This window comes from Toxorhynchites rutilus, chromosome 2, assembly GCF_029784135.1.
Source record: "Toxorhynchites rutilus septentrionalis strain SRP chromosome 2, ASM2978413v1, whole genome shotgun sequence".
Classification (NCBI taxonomy): Eukaryota; Metazoa; Arthropoda; class Insecta; order Diptera; family Culicidae; genus Toxorhynchites; species Toxorhynchites rutilus.
The window spans coordinates 164,938,428-164,956,895 of NC_073745.1; the positions used below are offsets into that span (position 1 = coordinate 164,938,428).

General features: G+C 39.3%; 1 long non-coding RNA gene across 1 annotated transcript in view; it reads left to right on the forward strand.

The window, feature by feature from the left end:
- LOC129765153 (uncharacterized) overlaps positions 1 to 18,468 on the forward strand; it is a 34,830-nt gene that overhangs the window by 10,959 nt on the left and 5,403 nt on the right. The gene's annotated exons all lie outside the window — the stretch shown is intronic.

Below are 18,468 nucleotides of genomic sequence, written 5' to 3' on the forward strand. Positions count from 1 at the left end.
ATGGGGGAGTAGGCATGACAATATGGGTTTGCAGAAGAAATGAACACACATTTAAAATATAAATTATGAATGAAAATTATTTTTCGCAAATCAAATTAGTACTCTATGTAAATGAAAACCACTTTTGCTTGCAAGTAGTGAACAAATATCATACAAAAATTGTGTCTAAAGATAATTTTATGTTATGATTGTAAGTTTTGGCGAGAATATCTAAAAATTTATAGAAAACTAGCTAACCCATCAACTTTGTCCCGCCCATTTACTTGATTAATTCTCGAGTAATGCAAAAAATTGTGTTTCATTTGTATGGCAGCCCCCTCTAAGAGAGGGGGAAGGAGTATCTTATCACCATAGAAACATTTATTGCATCCTAAAACCTCCACATGCCAACTTTGGTTTCGTTTGCTTGGTTAATTTCCGAGTAATGCAGAAAATTTATGTTTCATTTGTATGGCAGCCCCCCTTAGAGAGGGGGGAGGGGTCTCAAAATATTACGAAAACCTTCCCCGGCCCCAAAAACCCCTACATACTAATTTTCATGTCGATCGGTTCAGTAGTTTCCGAGTCTATAAGAATCAGACAGACAGACAGACATCACTCCATTTTTATATATATAGAAGATAGAAGATAGTTTAAATTAGGGTCAGAACAACGTACTTCTAGTAGGTAAATAACGCCAAGAAAAAAATTTCATACAAATTTTAGCAATTTAAAACTGCCTTAGGGCCGACTAATCCGATAGAGAATAGTTGGCCTCATACAAACTAATGTCGTATCCAGATGTCGACACCATTCCGCCGTCAACGCGAATTGGAGGCGCTTTTGACCAGGGGTATGACTAAAACGTCAAATCCCTCATATTGCCAGTGTACCCAATATTGTTGCGGTTCACTGACATTTTGGTTCTGTCAATTACTGTTGTTTACAACTCGGTCCGATTTAGAGATGGGCAAAACGGTTCATTTCAGTGAGCGGCTCAGAGCCGTGCGCTCAATGAAAAGAGCCGGCTCATTTGAGCGGCTCGGCGGCTCTTTTCAAGAAGCAGTTTATTCGGGTATGGGACGTAAAAAATTAAGCTTGAAACAATAATTAGTGCAGAGAATAGAAAAAATAATATTTCACAGAAGGTTTTCTCATATATATTTCTATTTAAAAAATCTTCATTAAACATTTTGATTTATGAACATTATTTTTTCAATGTTTCCTGACGTAAGTCTACTACGTCTTTCACTACAAACTTGTCCTGCTTTCGAAAAAATTCGCTCACATGGTACTGAAGTCGCCGGAATACATAATATTTTCAAAGCAATTTCGTAGAGCCGCGGATAGATAGATTTCCTTTCCTCCCACCAAAGCAAAGGGTCGCTTGTTCTCAGCAAATGTGGCTCCACTAAATATTTATCTAACTCAGCTATTGCAGCAGCTTCTGGATCATGTGGAGCTTGAAGATTCCGCAGGCGTGTATTCTATGGATGTCATTTTTAGCGTCCTTATCAACGACTGGTATGCATTGTTGTACTTTATATTATCCCCAAAACCTTGCTGCTTGAAGCGCGGATCTAGCAGTATTGATTGGGCTACCAATTCGTCTGACTCAAGATCTGCAAATCGTTTTACCAGCTCCGAAATCAATTCATTGCACAGCTTTTTTATAATCACGGGAACTGATTTCTCTTGCTCCATATAATGTTGAACATGACGAATCATCAGTCGGGAGAGCAAAGCAGTTTTCGATAACGACACAGTTTTCTCCCCGGATATTTCAATCGTTACATCGTTGAACACTTTGAGAATTTTGACTGCGTGCTCTATGGCAACCCAGTCCTGAGACTCCAAAGATAGGCGAGACTCCATAAGTGCCAAAGTAGATACAACCGCTTGTTTGTTGAGCAACATTCGATCCAACATATCATATGTCGAGTCCAACGAGTTGAAACGTCTTTTTTCAACTTTAGTTTAGGCTCATTCAATGTCTGCTGCATTTCATGGAGCTTGTTCAGAGCATTGGTACTTTGCTTGAAATATTGCACAATTGCTCTGCATTTATCGACGACATCAATGAAAGACGATGTTGAAATGGCTGTTTGGACAACTAAATTGAGCGAATGGGCGAAACATCTCAAATGACGCATTTTAAGAAGTGTGGCAGCTAACTTCATATTTGCTGCGTCATCGGTTACTAGTGCTGTTATTTGCGTGTTTATAGAAAACCGTGTCAAGACAGCAGTAATCCATATGGAAATGTTTTCCGCTGTATGTCTGCCGGGAAATTTCGAGCACTCTAATAAAAAAGTTTTCAATTTCGTATTTTCGTCAATAAAATGAGCAGTCAACGCATAAAAGCTTGTGTTATTGATGCTGGTCCAACCATCACAGGCAGTGCTTGGAAATATCTGTATCACATCAATCTTTTCAGCTGAATTTCCGACCACACTTGATCATTATACCATTGCATTCGGGATACCGAAAATGAACCAACGCCGAACCTCACAACCACAGCAAGCTCCTCACAGTTGATTCATCCAGTTTTGTTCATTCTCTCTTTCGTTCTGTTCTGCGTTCACGGAATGTGAGCAAAAGGAAATATCCCTAGTTTTGTCATTCATTGATATTAATATACCAGTTCATTCACTATCAGCATCTTTCTCGGACACTGACGAGACGGAGAAATTCGTTGAGGAAGATAACGAAGTACAGAATGCTCACAATAGTGACAAGAAATAAAATTGTTCAAGCATGCAAGGTTTCCGTCTCAATTAAAATGCGTTCATTTTACATAGTAAATATGCAATTCCAATTCCATTTGTCAGAAATGCTTCAATAGACTCCAATTCCGATGTAAAAAAAATATTCCGCAATGGGAATATTTCGAGCTTTCTTTGGCAAACGAGTCAAACTGTGCTATAGGATTAGCGGATGAAATTGCCAACATCCAGCTTTGGCTGACAAAGTTTGCATTCGCTACCCGGATCGATTCTGCATAATGCCTCCTCGCCCTCCAAGCCTATGCAATCCTTAGCTGTGAGTGTGCATGCAGATCTTCCTCTTTTGTTGGCATTTCCGCTTGCACCATCGATTTGCGTTGCCCTTTCGGAGCAACTTCAAAAATAACTGAATGAGCAAGGCACTGACTCAATGAGAAAATCACACACATATCGGGATATTGAAAATGAACAGTCACAACATTCCTGACAATTCAATGGTAATGAATAAATATGAATGAATTCTCATGACTCGAGCTTTAAGGAAAGCTCAGATAGCACAGAATGAATATGAATGAACAGTTGTAAATTTGTTTGCCGTCGGATGAATGGCAGCAGCATCGACAAGCAAAATAAACGCGTTACACTGATAAAAATATATTTTCAATATTACTTAACAAGCTCAATATTTCCAAGCCCTGATCACAAAGACAAACTGCTGAGACTGAAGCATCGAGTAATTGTTTTTGAACTGAAGAAAGGACATCATTATAAACAGCCGGTAATAGGCTAGTCGTGAGCGTTTTTCTGCTGGGAAGTTGATATGACGGATTCAACATTTCAACAATTTTTTTAAATTCCACGTCTTCAACTATCGAGAAGGGGTGAAATTCCTTGCAGATCATCTTGAGTAACTGTATGTCACATAGCCTGCTTTTTATTTTTCCACCAATTTTTTCAATAGGAGGTTTAATCGAATGGTTTTGTCCTACATCACAATGTATGTTTTTTTCATCGAAGTGCTGTGGTATTTTTGCATTTTATTAGGTTTCTTTTATTGAAATTGAAACTTCTTCCGTACTTCATTGCTTGAAATCGAATTTATTGCCCAATAAAGTTATTCGAAATTAAATTGATGGTATTTGGTAGCTAAGAAATTAAGCTATCATTTGGTGCAAAAACTTTATAATATGATTGCTTCCCAAAGACATGAAACATTATTAATGTTGCTGTTAGATTTTTTGAACAGCTGGTCGTTAGCTGGCTAACAAAGACGTTGTAACAAATGAGCTCTTGTAGCAAACATATTATTGAAAAATAAGTAGAACAAACTTAAGTTAAACGGTTTCATTGTGATTCAACATAAAAACAAACAAATAATGTACTGAAAGCTTAGAAATTATTAGACAAGTAACCTCTTCCTTCATGAACCCCTTGGCCTATGATTTAATTTCCAAAATAATGGACCAAATGCAAACAATTCGATGGGTCCACATCGAATAATTTCACTACTTTTCTGAGCGTACTAGCGCCCTATGATATGCAAGTACACCACGAGTAAAATTCGATTTTGTAGGTGAAAGGGTTAATCTAGAAGAAATCGATATTGACCCCTTAGGGTAGAATGTTACATGAACCAACCTGTTATAATAATGACAAATATTTTAGTAGAAATATTAATGTTGTAATTTGTATTAATAATTATTAATTACACTTGATTTTTACTGAATTTTATGCCTATAAGTATTTTATATGAACGAGAAAAAGATGAAATTTTTATAGAATTTAGCTATAGAGGTCGATGATATCACTTCATTCTATAAAGGGGTCTCTTGCTCAAAATAGTCTGAGAATCCCTTATATAGAACATTAATGAGACTCAAATAAAATCGTGGAGTATATGATGAAACCATAATCCGATGCCGTCTTGGACTTCCATGTTACATAAATATACTAGTCAAGCCCTTTCATTTGATACCCATATTGATGGGGTTTCGAAAAAAATACAAATTTCGCTATTTTGTGATGACGGCCATTTTGGATTTCCATTTTTCATAAATAACTGTGTTCTACTAGTCAAGTCCTTTCATTTGATACCCATATTGATGGGGTTTTCACATAATTTGTAGTCTGCCATTTTGTAACTGCCGCCATCTTGGATTTCCATTTTTCATAAATAACTGTATCCTACTAGTCAAGTCCTTTCATTAGATACCCATATTGATGGGGTTTCGAAAAAAATACATATTTCGCTATTTTGTGATGGCGGCCATTTTGGATTTCCATTTTTCATAAATAACTGTGTTCTACTAGTCAAGCCCTTTTATTTGATACCCATATTGATGGGGTTTCGAAAAAAATACATATTTCGCTATTTTGTGATGGCGGCCATTTTGGATTTCCATTTTTAATAAATAACTGTGTTCTACTAATCAAGCCCTTTCATTTGATACCCATATTGATGGGGTTTCGAAAATAATACATATTTCGCTATTTTGTGATGGCGGCCATTTTGGATTTCCATTTTTCATAAATAACTGTGTTCTACTAGTCAAGCCCTTTCATTTGATACCCATATTGATGGGGTTTCAAGAAAATATGTAATCCGCCAACATTTACAAACATACAAGCAGCCAAATAAAACCTCTTAAAAAGCAGCATGGGAAACATATATTTCTTCCGCACTGCCGCAGGCCACGGTTCGTCAGAACGAGCATACGATCCAAGGTTCATCACCAAAAAGCCGGCTCTTAAAAGAAACACGGTTCTTTTTTGAACCGTGGTTCTCGAATGAACGGCTCTTAAATGAACCACGGTTCACAAAAGACCCACGGTTCACAAAAGTCCCACGGCTCACAAAAGTCCCACGGTTCACAAAAGACCCACGGCTCATTTAAGAGCCGTTCATTTGAGAGCCGTTCATTCGAGAGCCGCGGCTCATTTTTAATGAACCGTGGGTCGTACGCTCTTCCTGACGAACCGGCTTAAATGAGCGGCTCGTGAGCGCTCGCCCATCTCTAGTCCGATTATATAGTCGAATAGTGGCTAACTTTAAACTCCATGTTCAATGTGAACACCTCTATGTGAAACCGAAATATGTTAGAAATAAAGCAGCGCATTTTTCTTTACTTTTACTATCTCCGTGATTTCAACGATTTCAATTCTCGCAAATGAAACGCAAATGTTGGTAAACAAATGACGCCTAATGATTTTGATTTTGGGTAGCCTATTCAATTGATGTCTAACCCCTGAATTTGACCTGTTATTGGTGTAATTGGACATTGATAATGAGAGTGGTACAGTATCGACGTCTGGTGGCGAATTTCAATTTGGGGCCATAATTTGGGTCCCGAACTGGATGTTTACAAAATTGTCCAATTAGAGGTGAAATGTCCAATTAAACGTGTCGCCTGGTGTCACATTACATTACAGAATGTCGCATTGAATTTATATTACTGTACAGTGAAACCTGTTTTGACGTAGGATTACGTCTTTCGGGAACATATTGGGGTACAAATTGAAAATCGTGCAAATTGTTCAATTTCAAACGCTTATTACTCAGTAATTTCATGATCGATTGATGAAATTTTTGTTTCAATCGATTTCGGCACTCCATAACAATTTTTATATTGAATAAAATAATATATATATTATGAAACTAACTATCGAAAAATTGAAAAAAGACGGGTGGGTAATGTCGGGGACATAACCGGAGTGACGTAGGACTATACAAAGGGGACAGCTTTTGTTAAATATATATTTTAAATATATTGTTTTATTTTCTTCTCCTGCGTGAATACCTACCTATCTACCTGAAAAATGGATTAGTTTACTGTTTACTCTTTATGAATATGTTGATGGTTCTGAAAAGAACCTTTGGTGTTGTGTTTTTGTTTTCACTCGATATTCCCATCTTGTTCGGTTAAACCTTCCTGTTTAGCTATTGCGTTTGCCACTCGCCACAGCTCCCAACCTGCTTGTGACATATTGTTCAGTAAATTACATTTAATGCGACGTGCCGGAGAAACACTTTGCCACTCACTGAAACTAATTGTTGCCTTGATGGACGCCGAACCGAAGCTGCTCTGTTCTTGATGCGGGTTTTCTGATTGTCGTGAGCAGCTTTGCAAGCCAACTCGAGCACTCCGACGGCCGAAACTCTATAATCGCTGTTAGGTATACTGGTGCTCCGGCACCAATCCGTTCGGCCTAGCTACCCTTGCTGAGCAATTGGCGGATACACCTACGGGGAACGGCACACCTGCACGGTTCGAGTGGGACTTTGCCTTTCCCTTAACTTGTCCTCCTTTGTTACGTCCACGATGCCGATGCCGTACAACCACACGGGTTTACGGTTTGAAAGAAAATAAGATATTTTTTTGGGGTCCGCGTGTTTTATACTCTAGCGGTACACACTCACAGGATAGAGACAAATCGGCAGACTCAGCCAGAGGGGCGAGTCCAACGAGACGAACGAATGAGCGTTAAAAGGGAGCGATGGCAAAAAAATACATTCATTACGATTTGTTCGCTCGTTGGATTCACATGCAGGCTAAAAAGGTCCTTTTCAGGATCACAAAATTATCTTCAATCTAAAGAGTTTATTGTTTTGTTATCACTCGATATCCCCATCTTGTTCAGCTAAACCTTTCTGTTTAGCGATTGCATTTGCCACTCGCCACAGCTTTCACAGTTGGAAAATTTCTTCCCATCCAGCTTGTGACATATTTTACAGTAAATTACATTCAATGGCACGTCGCATTACCACCACTCAGTATCGGATTGGAGGTAATTTCAACCTGTAATTGAACATTTGCGATGACAGTGGTACAGTGTCGACTTTCATTGTGGGGTCATAATTTGGACCCCGAACTCTATGTTTACAAAAATGTCCAACTAAATATGTCGCATTACAGGTCCGTCCAATTAGCTAAATGTCGAGATAAGTGTAAATTACTGTACTTTCAATCTAGAAGCAATTTAATAATTGGTGAAAATCAATAAGCTCAGAACAACTGCCAAATTCACATACTCATCATATCCTGGCAAACAAATTATGAAAAAATCAATTTGTGTTTTATTATTATTCTGGATATTGTTTTAGAAAGCATTGAACTGTATTTCCTAAACTCTTTTTTGGAAGGTTTAATAGCCCTGAAAAGCGCCTTGTTTTATGGAATGGTTCCAATTTAGAAAACTTAGTACTCGTGGTTTTGAAAAAAAACATTTCGAACGCCCTCAATGCCGCCTTGTTCTGGATTTGCCACCAAAGCAGTTTGTATAAAGAACAAACTTTTTTCTTCTGCTACGTGATGCCGTTTTGCGATTGCGTTTGCCACTCGCCACTCGCTGCAACTGCCTGTTGTCTTGATGTCCACCGAACCGAATGTGTTCTGTTCCGAATGCGGGTTTTCTTATCGTCGCGAGCAGCTTTGCCAGCTAACTCGATCACTTCGGCGGCCGAAACTATATAACGCCGGCTAGGTGGACTGGTGCATTGGTACTAACGCGCTCGGCTTAGCTACCCTTGCGGGGAACTCCAGATCAACACGGTTCGAGCGGGATTTTGCCTTTCCCTTCACTTTTCCTCCTTTACCATGACCAGACATGGCTGCTTGGGTTGGTTTGTTGATGTGTTGTGATGCGAACCGATGTGGTGTACGGTTTGAATGAGAATGATCGGTACGGAAGGAAGCAAGGTATTGTGTTATAGAGACTTTAAACTTTTGCAGTTCATTCGTCTCTAGCCTTGAGAAAGGCCCTTTGAAAACTCTACTCTACTTTACTCCAGCGCTACCACCTCCACCCTCTTGCCTTGAGAAAGGCACTCGATCCCTCGCCGTCCAGCCCGTCCAGCAACGATGTTGTCCAGTCGGTGTCCACACAAAGAATGATCGTTACGGCAGCGGAGCGGGGATTTTTAAGCTGACTGGCTGGCTCGAGAATTACGCATGTGTGAGACTGCGACCAATGTTTCGTTCATTTTTTTCTTTTTCCTTTCCAATCGTGCTTCATTCTATTTCGCTGCTGCTCTAGTTGCCCGTTTTGGTCGGTACGATTTGAGGAGCACAAAATGGACCAATCAAAAATGGGCACATAGTGCATTTTGACAATGCTTGATATTTCACAATTATTCAATTATTTATCTCAAGAAAAATGAAATGTTATTCATTATGATAGATGCGTAGATATATTTCCTATCAATTGATGGAAAAACCTTTGCGATCTATTGAGAAATGCTCGAGTTATAAGCGTTCCAAATCTTGCATGTTTTCCTACTTGTTCAGTGCCTAGATTTCCATTTCACCCCCTATATCTTCCGGTTAGACGTAGTCCTACGTCAAAACTGGACTCCTATCCTAACGTAAATACTCACTTCTGATTGGGTATTGCAAATACATGAAAGTAGGGGGAACTTTGTTCCTACCGAAATGTATTCCCTAACAGAGACATCAAAACGAAGTTGCCCGAGGGAAATCGGCATTGCAAATATTCAAGTTGGAGCCATTTTTATATTGCAAGTAAGGAGAGTGATACGATTAATTCTAGCAAATAAAATTTAAATTTGGAAGTTCAATGTTGGTTGCTTCGTGAAATTTCATATCAATGACCGATCGTGTAATGTGAAAAATTCAGCACAAGTGTAAGTGTGAAATTGTATATGGTAGCAGTTGTGTTTAAAATAACTTGATTTTTTTTGTCCAAATTATATATATTTTTATTAAGGCTCATATGGCGTCAGCCTAACGGGGCCGGGAGTTCAATATTTTGACAAAGTTTGCTTACAATTATGTTAGTAATATGTAACCGATTACTCGCGGTTGGCTCGAGGTTAGTATTACAAGTGTTATCGTAACTGGGATGTTGCAGTCTTCAGTGCTCTGTACGTGTGCCCGACATGGGATACTTGATATATGAATTGATTTATTTCAATTTTCATAAATAAAAACTAAGGTGTGTTTCCGCTCGAGGACGGGTCGTTTGGTTTAAGCTGTCTGTTTTCTTGTGTTCATTTCAACTCAAGGAAAGTTTATACGGCGAGAAAAATTGTAAAAGTGAAGAAATATTAGAAATAGTGATTTCCTAATGCTATACATATAGTATTAGGTATTGTTAGTCCAACTGAAATTCGCATTGGGTTGAATAAACACTCAGAAAGTAAAAATTATCAAAGAAAATTACATTTTCTATTTCAATTGTGTTCGGTATTTTTAATTATCTTATATCACATTGTTTTTTTGACGTAGAACTACGTCTTTCATTAAGGATGCCAACTTTATTTCATAAAAACGTGACCTGTTTTCTGAGGTCACGTTTTTATGAAATAAAGTTAACGTTAATAATTATTTTTGCCGCGAACGGATTTTAGCGATTTACATACTATACGAATCGGAAATTCCCTAAGATTTGTTTAATATGCTATACATTAGAATCCCCTGGTTTGTACATGGTTAAAATTCATGAAAACTTTAGGCGTTTCCATTTTTCCATACATTTGTTCTGTCCATTTGTGTGCTTTCCCGAACAGAGCTGTCAATAACGAGCAACTTATCGACGACCAACGAAGGGGAAATCGTAGGATTTGAAGTCGTCGTGAACAAAGGAAAAGTAGAAGAATGAAGGGGAATATTTGCCTTGAGTATAAACAGTGGATCTCGCTGAGGCAAACTTTCATTCGGCATCGGACTGAAATTTCGAGGCAAGCGTCATCTAATGATGCACGCGATGTTGGTACAGTGAAAAGCGCTCACATTGAACCGAACCTTCGCGAGTGTGACACTGCATCGAACAACAGCAAAATAGGCGATTTCGGCGCGTCGGTCGGAAATGTAAACGGCTTCTTTGGTGCCTTTGAGAATGCATCAATGCATTAAACTGACGTTATGGCGAAGCAGGCGTTAAGGTTATGCTCCAAAAAATATTTGGGGAATACCAAGCATCTTGAATGTCTTACTGGAATGTTATAAGTTATTTAGGTTCGCATGCCAGTCGCAAAACTGCCTTCAACTAGGATTGCATTTGCGCTAATATTGATCATAATGGAGCATTGCTACTGTTTTTGAGGTTGTTGATATTAACAAAAAGAGTTTATTTCGCTTGTTTAGTCACCAAGAAAGTAAATGTCGTTCTGGTGTATTGTATGTGATTAGGTTTCGCTTACCAGTAACAAAAATTCTTCCACTAAGGGTGACAGCTGCGCTTCTCTCGAGCATGAGAGAGTACAACTCTCTTTGAGGTCAATACAACTTTTTTTGAGGTCAATAATATTAACAAAAGCGTTTCTTTTGAGAATAGCGCAATATGATGAGAAGTGTTTGTATTCCTAGTAACTTCAAGCCTCCAATGTATGGTTCTGTATGCATGCTATGACGAACGCTTGTTTGGCGCTTGGTTTACGTTGTACGAACGATGCCTAGAGGTGCGATTGCTTTGAGGCAATACTAAATAACATGTAGCATAATATTTGATACTTGCAAGTGTTGTCATTGTTGTTGCTTCCATTCGGTGCCAAAGATATATTGATGTAGTTATGAGATGTGGAATAATGGTGCTGGTGTAACATGTATATAAAGGGTGTGTCACATCAAATTGCATCACGGAAAAAACGCTGTAGAAATTCGCCCAGTAGACCGATCCTTTCGAAAATTTTAGACAGTAAAATAAAAACTATTAAACAACTTTTGGCATTTTCTTTTTATTCATACTTCGAACCCAAGTCCGTATGTTCGCACCTTCCTCTTTACCCCGTCCATAAGGTTCTGTACAACGTCAGGTTGTAGTTTTTTGACGTAGGACTACGTCTAACCGGAAGATCTGATTTTCACAAATTCTTAAATTGCTTCTAGATTGAAAGTACAGTAATTTACACTTATCTCGATATTTAGCTAATTGGACGGACCAGTAATGCGACATATTTAGTTGGACATTTTTGTAAACATAGAGTTCGGGGTCCAAATTATGACCCCACATTGAAAGTCGACATTGTACCACTGTCATCGCAAATGTTCAATTACAGGTTAAAATTACCTCCAATCCGATACTGAGTGGTGGTAATGCGACGTGTCATTGAATGTAATTTACTGTAAAATATGTCACAAGCTGGATGGGAGGAAATTTTCCAACTGTGAAAGCTGTGGCGAGTGGCAAATGCAATCGCTAAACAGAAAAGTTTAGCCGAACTAGATGGGGATATCGAGTGATAACAAAACAATAAACTCTTTAGATTGAAGATAATTTTGTGATCCTGAAAAGGACCCTTTTTAGCCTGCATGTGAATCCAACGAGCGAACAAATCGTAATGAATGTATTTTTTGTCATCGCTCCCTTTTAACGCTCATTCGTTCGTCTCGTTGGACTCGCCCCTCTGGCTGAGTCTGCCGATTTGTCTCTATCCTGTGAGTGTGTACCGCTAGAGTATAAAACACGCGGACCCCAGAAAAATATCTTATTTTCTTTCAAACCGTAAACCCGTGTGGTTGTACGGCATCGGCATCGTGGACAGCGATTATAGAGTTTCGGCCGTCGGAGTGCTCGAGTTGGCTTGCAAAGCTGCTCACGACAATCAGAAAACCCGCATCAAGAACAGAGCAGCTTCGGTTCGGCGCTCATCAAGGCAACAATTAGTTTCAGTGAGTGTTTCTCCGGCACGTCGCATTAAATGTAATTTACTGAACAACATGTCACAAGCTGGATGGGAAGAAATTTTCCAACTGTGAAAGCTGTGGCGAGATGCAAACGCAATAGCTAAACAGGAAGGTTTAACCGAACAAGATGGGAATATCGAGTGATAACAAAAACACAACACCAAAGGTTCTTTTCAGAACCATCAACATATTCATAAAGACTAAAACAGTAAACTAATCCATTTTTCAGGTAGATAGGTAGGTATTCACGTAGGAGAAGAAAATAAAACAATATATTTAAAATATATATTTAACAAAAGCTGTCCCCTTTGTATAGTCCTACGTCACTCCGGTTATGTCCCCGACATTACCCACCCGTCTTTTTTGACGTAGAACTACGTCTTTCATGAAGGGTGCCAAATCAGAAAACAGGTCACGTTTTTATGAAATAAAGTTAACGTTAATAACTGTTTTTGCCGTGAACGGATTTTGGCGATTTACATACTAAACGAATCGGAAAATCCGTAAGATTTGTTTAATATGCTATACATTAGAATCCCTTGGTATGTAAATGGTTAAAATTCATGAAAACTTTAAGCGTTTCCATTTTCCCATACATTTGTTCTGTCCATTTGTGTGCTTTCCCGAACAGAGATATCAATAACGAGCAACTTATCGACGACCAACGGAGGGGAAATCGTAGGATTTAAAGTCTCCGTGAACAAAGGAAAAGAAGAAGAATGAAGGGGAATACTTGCCTAGAGTATAAACAGTGAATCTCGCTGAGGCAAACTTTCATTCGGCATCGGACTGTTGAACAATCCAGTTCACTTTGCTTTCGCTGCGCTTCGATCTAAGATTGAACCCCACCAGTGGTAATCCAACTTGGATATCGTCGTTTGCATTTTCTGTTCGTTATTCGTATCGTGTGTTTTTCTTCCCGCGTCATAAATTGGACGCTTCGCAAGAAGAAAAGGAAGGCAGGCTCGAGCTCTGCAAAAAACGAACGCATTGCCAGCGGCAATGAAATTTCGAGACAAGCGTCAGCTAATGATGCACGCGATGTTGGTGCAGTGAAAAGCGCTCGCTCTGAACCGAGCCTTCGCGAGTGTGACACCGCATCGATCAACAGCGAAGTAGGCGATTTCGGCGCGTCGGTCGAAAATGTAAACGTCGTTACCCAGGTAGTAACCAAAATGAAGCTCCCCCGCTGGTGGTGTGAAAGCGGTCGCTCTTGACAAACTCATCAGCGAATTCGCATCGATGGCTGTTACAGCAGAGTACAAACTGTGTGGCATGATTCAGCCTTTTTCCAAGCAGTTAACATTGTTTATTTTCCGTCATCATAAGGGCTTCTTTGGTGCCTTTGAGAGTGCATCAATGCATTAAACTGACATTATGGCGAAGCAGGCGTTACGGTTGTGCTTCAAAAAAATATTTGGGGAATACCAAGCAGGTTGAATGTCTTACTGGAATGTTATATGTTATTTAGGTTCGCGTGCCAGTCACAAAACTGTCTTCAACTAGGATTGCATTTGCGCTAATATTGATCATAATGGAGCATTGCTACTGTTTTCGAGGTTGTTGATATTAACAAAAAGAGTTTATTTCGCTTGTTTAATCACCGAGAAAGTAAATGTCGTTCTGGAATTTTGTATGTCATTAGGTTTCCTTGCCAGTAGCAAAAATTCCTCCACTAAGGGTGACAGCTGCGCTTCTTTCGAGCATGAGAAAGTAATGGAACTTTTTTTTGAGGCCAGTAATATTAACACATGCGTTTCTTTTGAGAATAGCGCAAAATAATGAGAAGTGTTTATATTCCTAGTAGTTTCAAGTCATCAATGTATGGCTCTGTATACATGCTATGGTCAACGCTTGTTTGGCGCTTGGTTTACGCTTAGTTTGTACGAAGGATGCCTAGAGATGCGAGGCAATACTAAATAACATGTAGCATGATATTTGATACTTGCAAGTGTTATCATTGTTGTTGTTTCCATGCGGTGTCAAAGATATATTGATGTAGTTATGAGATGTGGAATAATGGTGCTGGTATAACATGTATATAATCGACTGTAGCCGAGTCTATGTCAATTGCGAAAAAGGCTACCGGAATAGCGATCGAGGTAAATTTTCAATGCATTGACATGAAATAAATTGCGACATACGATCAGCTAGTGTATTGTTTTGCGAGGGCAAGAATGAATTATCAATCAATTATCGTCAACTGATTCTACAATGAAAGAAACATTTCAGAGATTATTTTACTAAGCAGTTGTTTCGAAAATTTCACAGCATTATAGAATAATATACGAAGGTATAAACAAGCGACTTATATAAAATAACAGCGTAGTTCTGCGTCAACAATGCGGTCGTATCTTGGACACAACCTCCTATAACTTTTTTGAACAGAAATCTATTTTCTCTTGAAGTCCGCCTCCGATTTGACAACTTTTGGGTTCTTCCGGAGGGCCTGCTTCATAATCGCCCAATATTTCTCTATTGGGCGAAGCTCCGGCGCGTTGGGCGGGTTAATTTCCTTTGGCACGAAGGTGACCCCGTTGGCTTCGTACCACTCCAACACGTCCTTTGAATAGTGGCACGAAGCGAGATCCGGCCAGAAGATGGTCGGGCCCTCGTGCTGCTTCAATAGTGGTAGTAAGCGCTTCTGTAGGCACTCCTTAAGGTAAACCTGCCCGTTTACCGTGCCGGTCATCACGAAGGGGGCGCTCCGCTTTCCGCAAGAGCAGATCGCTTACCACACCATGTACTTTTTGGCAAACTTGGATAGTTTCTGCTTGCGAATCGCCTTCGGAACGCTGAATTTGTCCTCTGCGGAGAAGAACAACAGGCCCGGCAGCTGACGAAAGTCCACTTTGACGTAGGTTTCGTCGTCCATTACCGGGCAATACGGCTTCGTCAGCATTTCGGTGTACAGCTTCCGGGCTCGCGCCTTCCCCACCATGTTTTGCCTTTCGTTGCGGTTAGGAGCCTTCTGAACCTTGTATGTACGCAGGCCCTCCCGCTGCTTGGTCCGCTGGACGAATGAACTTGACAAATTCAGCTTATTGGCGACATCCCGGACCGAACTTCTCGGATCACGTCTAAACTGCTTAACTACGCGCTTGTGATCTTTTTCACTGACGGAGCATCCATTTTTGCCGTTCTTCACCTTCCGGTCGATGGTTAGGTTCTCGAAGTATCGTTTTAGTACTCTGCTGAGCGTGGATTGGACGATTCCCAGCATCTTACCGATGTCCCGATGTGACAACTCCGGATTCTCGAAATGAGTGCACAGGATTAATTCACGACGCTCTTTTTCGTTCGACGACATTTTTCCAAATTTACGAACAATTGACAGTGAAGCATGGTCAACGTGATCTATACACTCTTATCTGATTATAAGCGAAAGCTGAAGATATAATTCCTAAAAATTAAATTTCTACAGCGTTTTTTCCGAGTTGCAATTTGATGTGACACACCCTTTAATCGACTGTACCCGAGTCTATGTCAATTGCGAAAAAAACCACCGGAATAGCGTTGAAGGTAAATTGTCAATGCATTGACATGAAATAAATTGCGACATACGATCAGCTAGTGTATTATTTTGCGACGGCAAGAATGAATCATCAATCAATTATCGTCAACTGATTCTACAATGAAAAACCATTTCAAAGATTATTCTACTAAGCAGTTGTTTCGAAAATTTCACAGCATTATAGAGTAATATCCGAAGGTATAAACAAGCGACTTATATGAAATAACAGCGTAGTTCTACGTCAACAATGCGGTCGTATCTCGGACACAACCTCCTATAATTTTTTTTTATTTATTTCATCTATACATGACACAGGAGGCATCTCGTCTAAGATAACAGTGCGTTTTTCATCATATTTCGTTCCACTTCGGTATATTTTATCTGATACACTCCATCCAACGACTGTTTACCATCCTTCTGTCATGATCACTCGGAAAACACCGATGGTGAACAAACATTACCCGACAACCAAACAAAACGGCCCTTTTCAGGGCCACCAAATCATTATCAAAAAGTTTAACTATGTAATTCTTCAAAAATATCCAAAATCAACAGATAGCCTAACGGAATCCTACGTCAACTATGCGGTCATGTTTTGGACACAACTCTCTTATGACTTTTTGTGCGCGTTTTTTTGTGCGAAAATGGAAACAAAAGAAAATCCAATGTAGATCACGAATGGAATTACAGTTAGTTAACTCTTTTGCGGACAAGTACAAGTACGAGGAAAGGGTCTCTAAGATCCTGCATTCTCTTCATACGTATTAATAAGTAATAATAAGTTAAGTTAATAAGACGGTTTTCACGCACAAACGGCATATTTCAAGTTACTGCGGAGCAGTTCAACCCCAAATCAGCCAATAAAACAGCAAATTTCGATCTTCTTCGATTTTATTGAAATTGATACAAATGATGGAAGCCACCCAAATTATATACAACATGCATGAAAACATATAAAAAAATATCGAAGGGGGATATAATAATTTTTAATAATGAATTAAATTTTTACGTAGGACTACGTCTTTAATTTCTATACCGGGGTGTAAAATCAAAGTTTTGGAAACGAAAGCGTTACGCCGGAGACCGAGATTTTGAGCGTTAATAGCTCCTAAACAACCGAACGAAATGGTATGATAAACACTTTATTCGAAAAATAAAATGTCTACGCGTTATTCATTTGTTACTTTTTCATCCCAAAACTTGTTTCATAGCCTTAAAATTGCTTTCGAAACAGGCTATTGAAATCATCAATCGATATATAAGCGAGCGCCGCTCGGATATCCACTCAGTTATAATTCAACAGCGATTGGAGCATGTTGTTATGGTGCAGCTAACTTCGTTTATCATGAAATCGTAATCCGTAACCCGTAATCAAGCATGATTGATTCAGTGAGTGGATCTCATCACATTTCATTGAACAATAATATAGTGCTCATAAAAAAACCCGGTGTATTGCTAAATTGAAATGCTTTGTGGTAGGCAAATATGCGATAAAACTTTGGTGGTGTTTTTCTCAGTTGCTGATTTTGGAAGATGGGACAACTATGCGTAAAACGGCAGCCCTGGGAATTGAAAAAAAAAACATTCAAGCGAAAGAGTTTATTTTAATGTTTTCTAACTATATAACACTGCGATCAAATACATTTGGTTTTGTGATTTTGTCAATCAAGTGCAATGAACAGGTGGTTATCGAGTGAGCATTAACCACTGGTGGGCTTCGAGTATCAAGGAAAATCTGGAAAGATGTTATCGTTGCTGAAAAATAATCTACCAGTTCCCCTGGGAATTGTGATATTTTTGGATATTGGATATTTTCGCATCCAATATTGAATGGGCGCGCAACGGAAAATGTTTCGCATCGCGAAAATCTTATAATTTTCAATCGATTATTGCTCAGTCGCTGAAAGTTACAAACTCAGAGAGTTCATTCGCCTCTAGGTTGCCTTCCAATTCGCCATCGTATACCACATCTTCTCTCGATTCGATCACAGATAAAAAGAATACTTAAGCGATACTATGGTGGTGAAACGCATTCGTGAGGACATCGACATCGACAAGACAACATCGTTACTGAACGAGCTGGACGGCGAGGCATCGAGGGATTCATTACCTGACCTGACCTGACCTGGAACGCATTCAGTTTGTTTGGAACTGTGAGGGAGTGCAGAAAAACCGATCCATCAGAAGGAGAAGAGAAGGCAACCAAAAGAGTACCAGCATCGAAAAACATCGCAGACATCGGAGCAACAGCCACACATACACATACAGGCACGGAACTATTTTCGTTTGGTTGCCATTCAGCATCGAGAAGATTCCGGAAAGATGTTATCGTTGCTGTAAAAAATCTGCCAGTTCCCCTGGGAATTGAAAAAAACTTTCATGCGAAAGAGTTTATTTTAATGTTTTCTAACCATATAACACTGCGATCAAATACATTTGGTTTTGTGATTTTTCAAGGACAATGAACTGGTGGTTATCGAGTTAGCATTGGGCTTCGAGTATCGAGGAGAATCTGGAAAAATGTTATCGTTGCTGAAAAATAATCTACCAGTTCCCCTTGGAATTGTAAATTACATTCGAGCGAAAGAGTTTATTATGTTTTCTATCC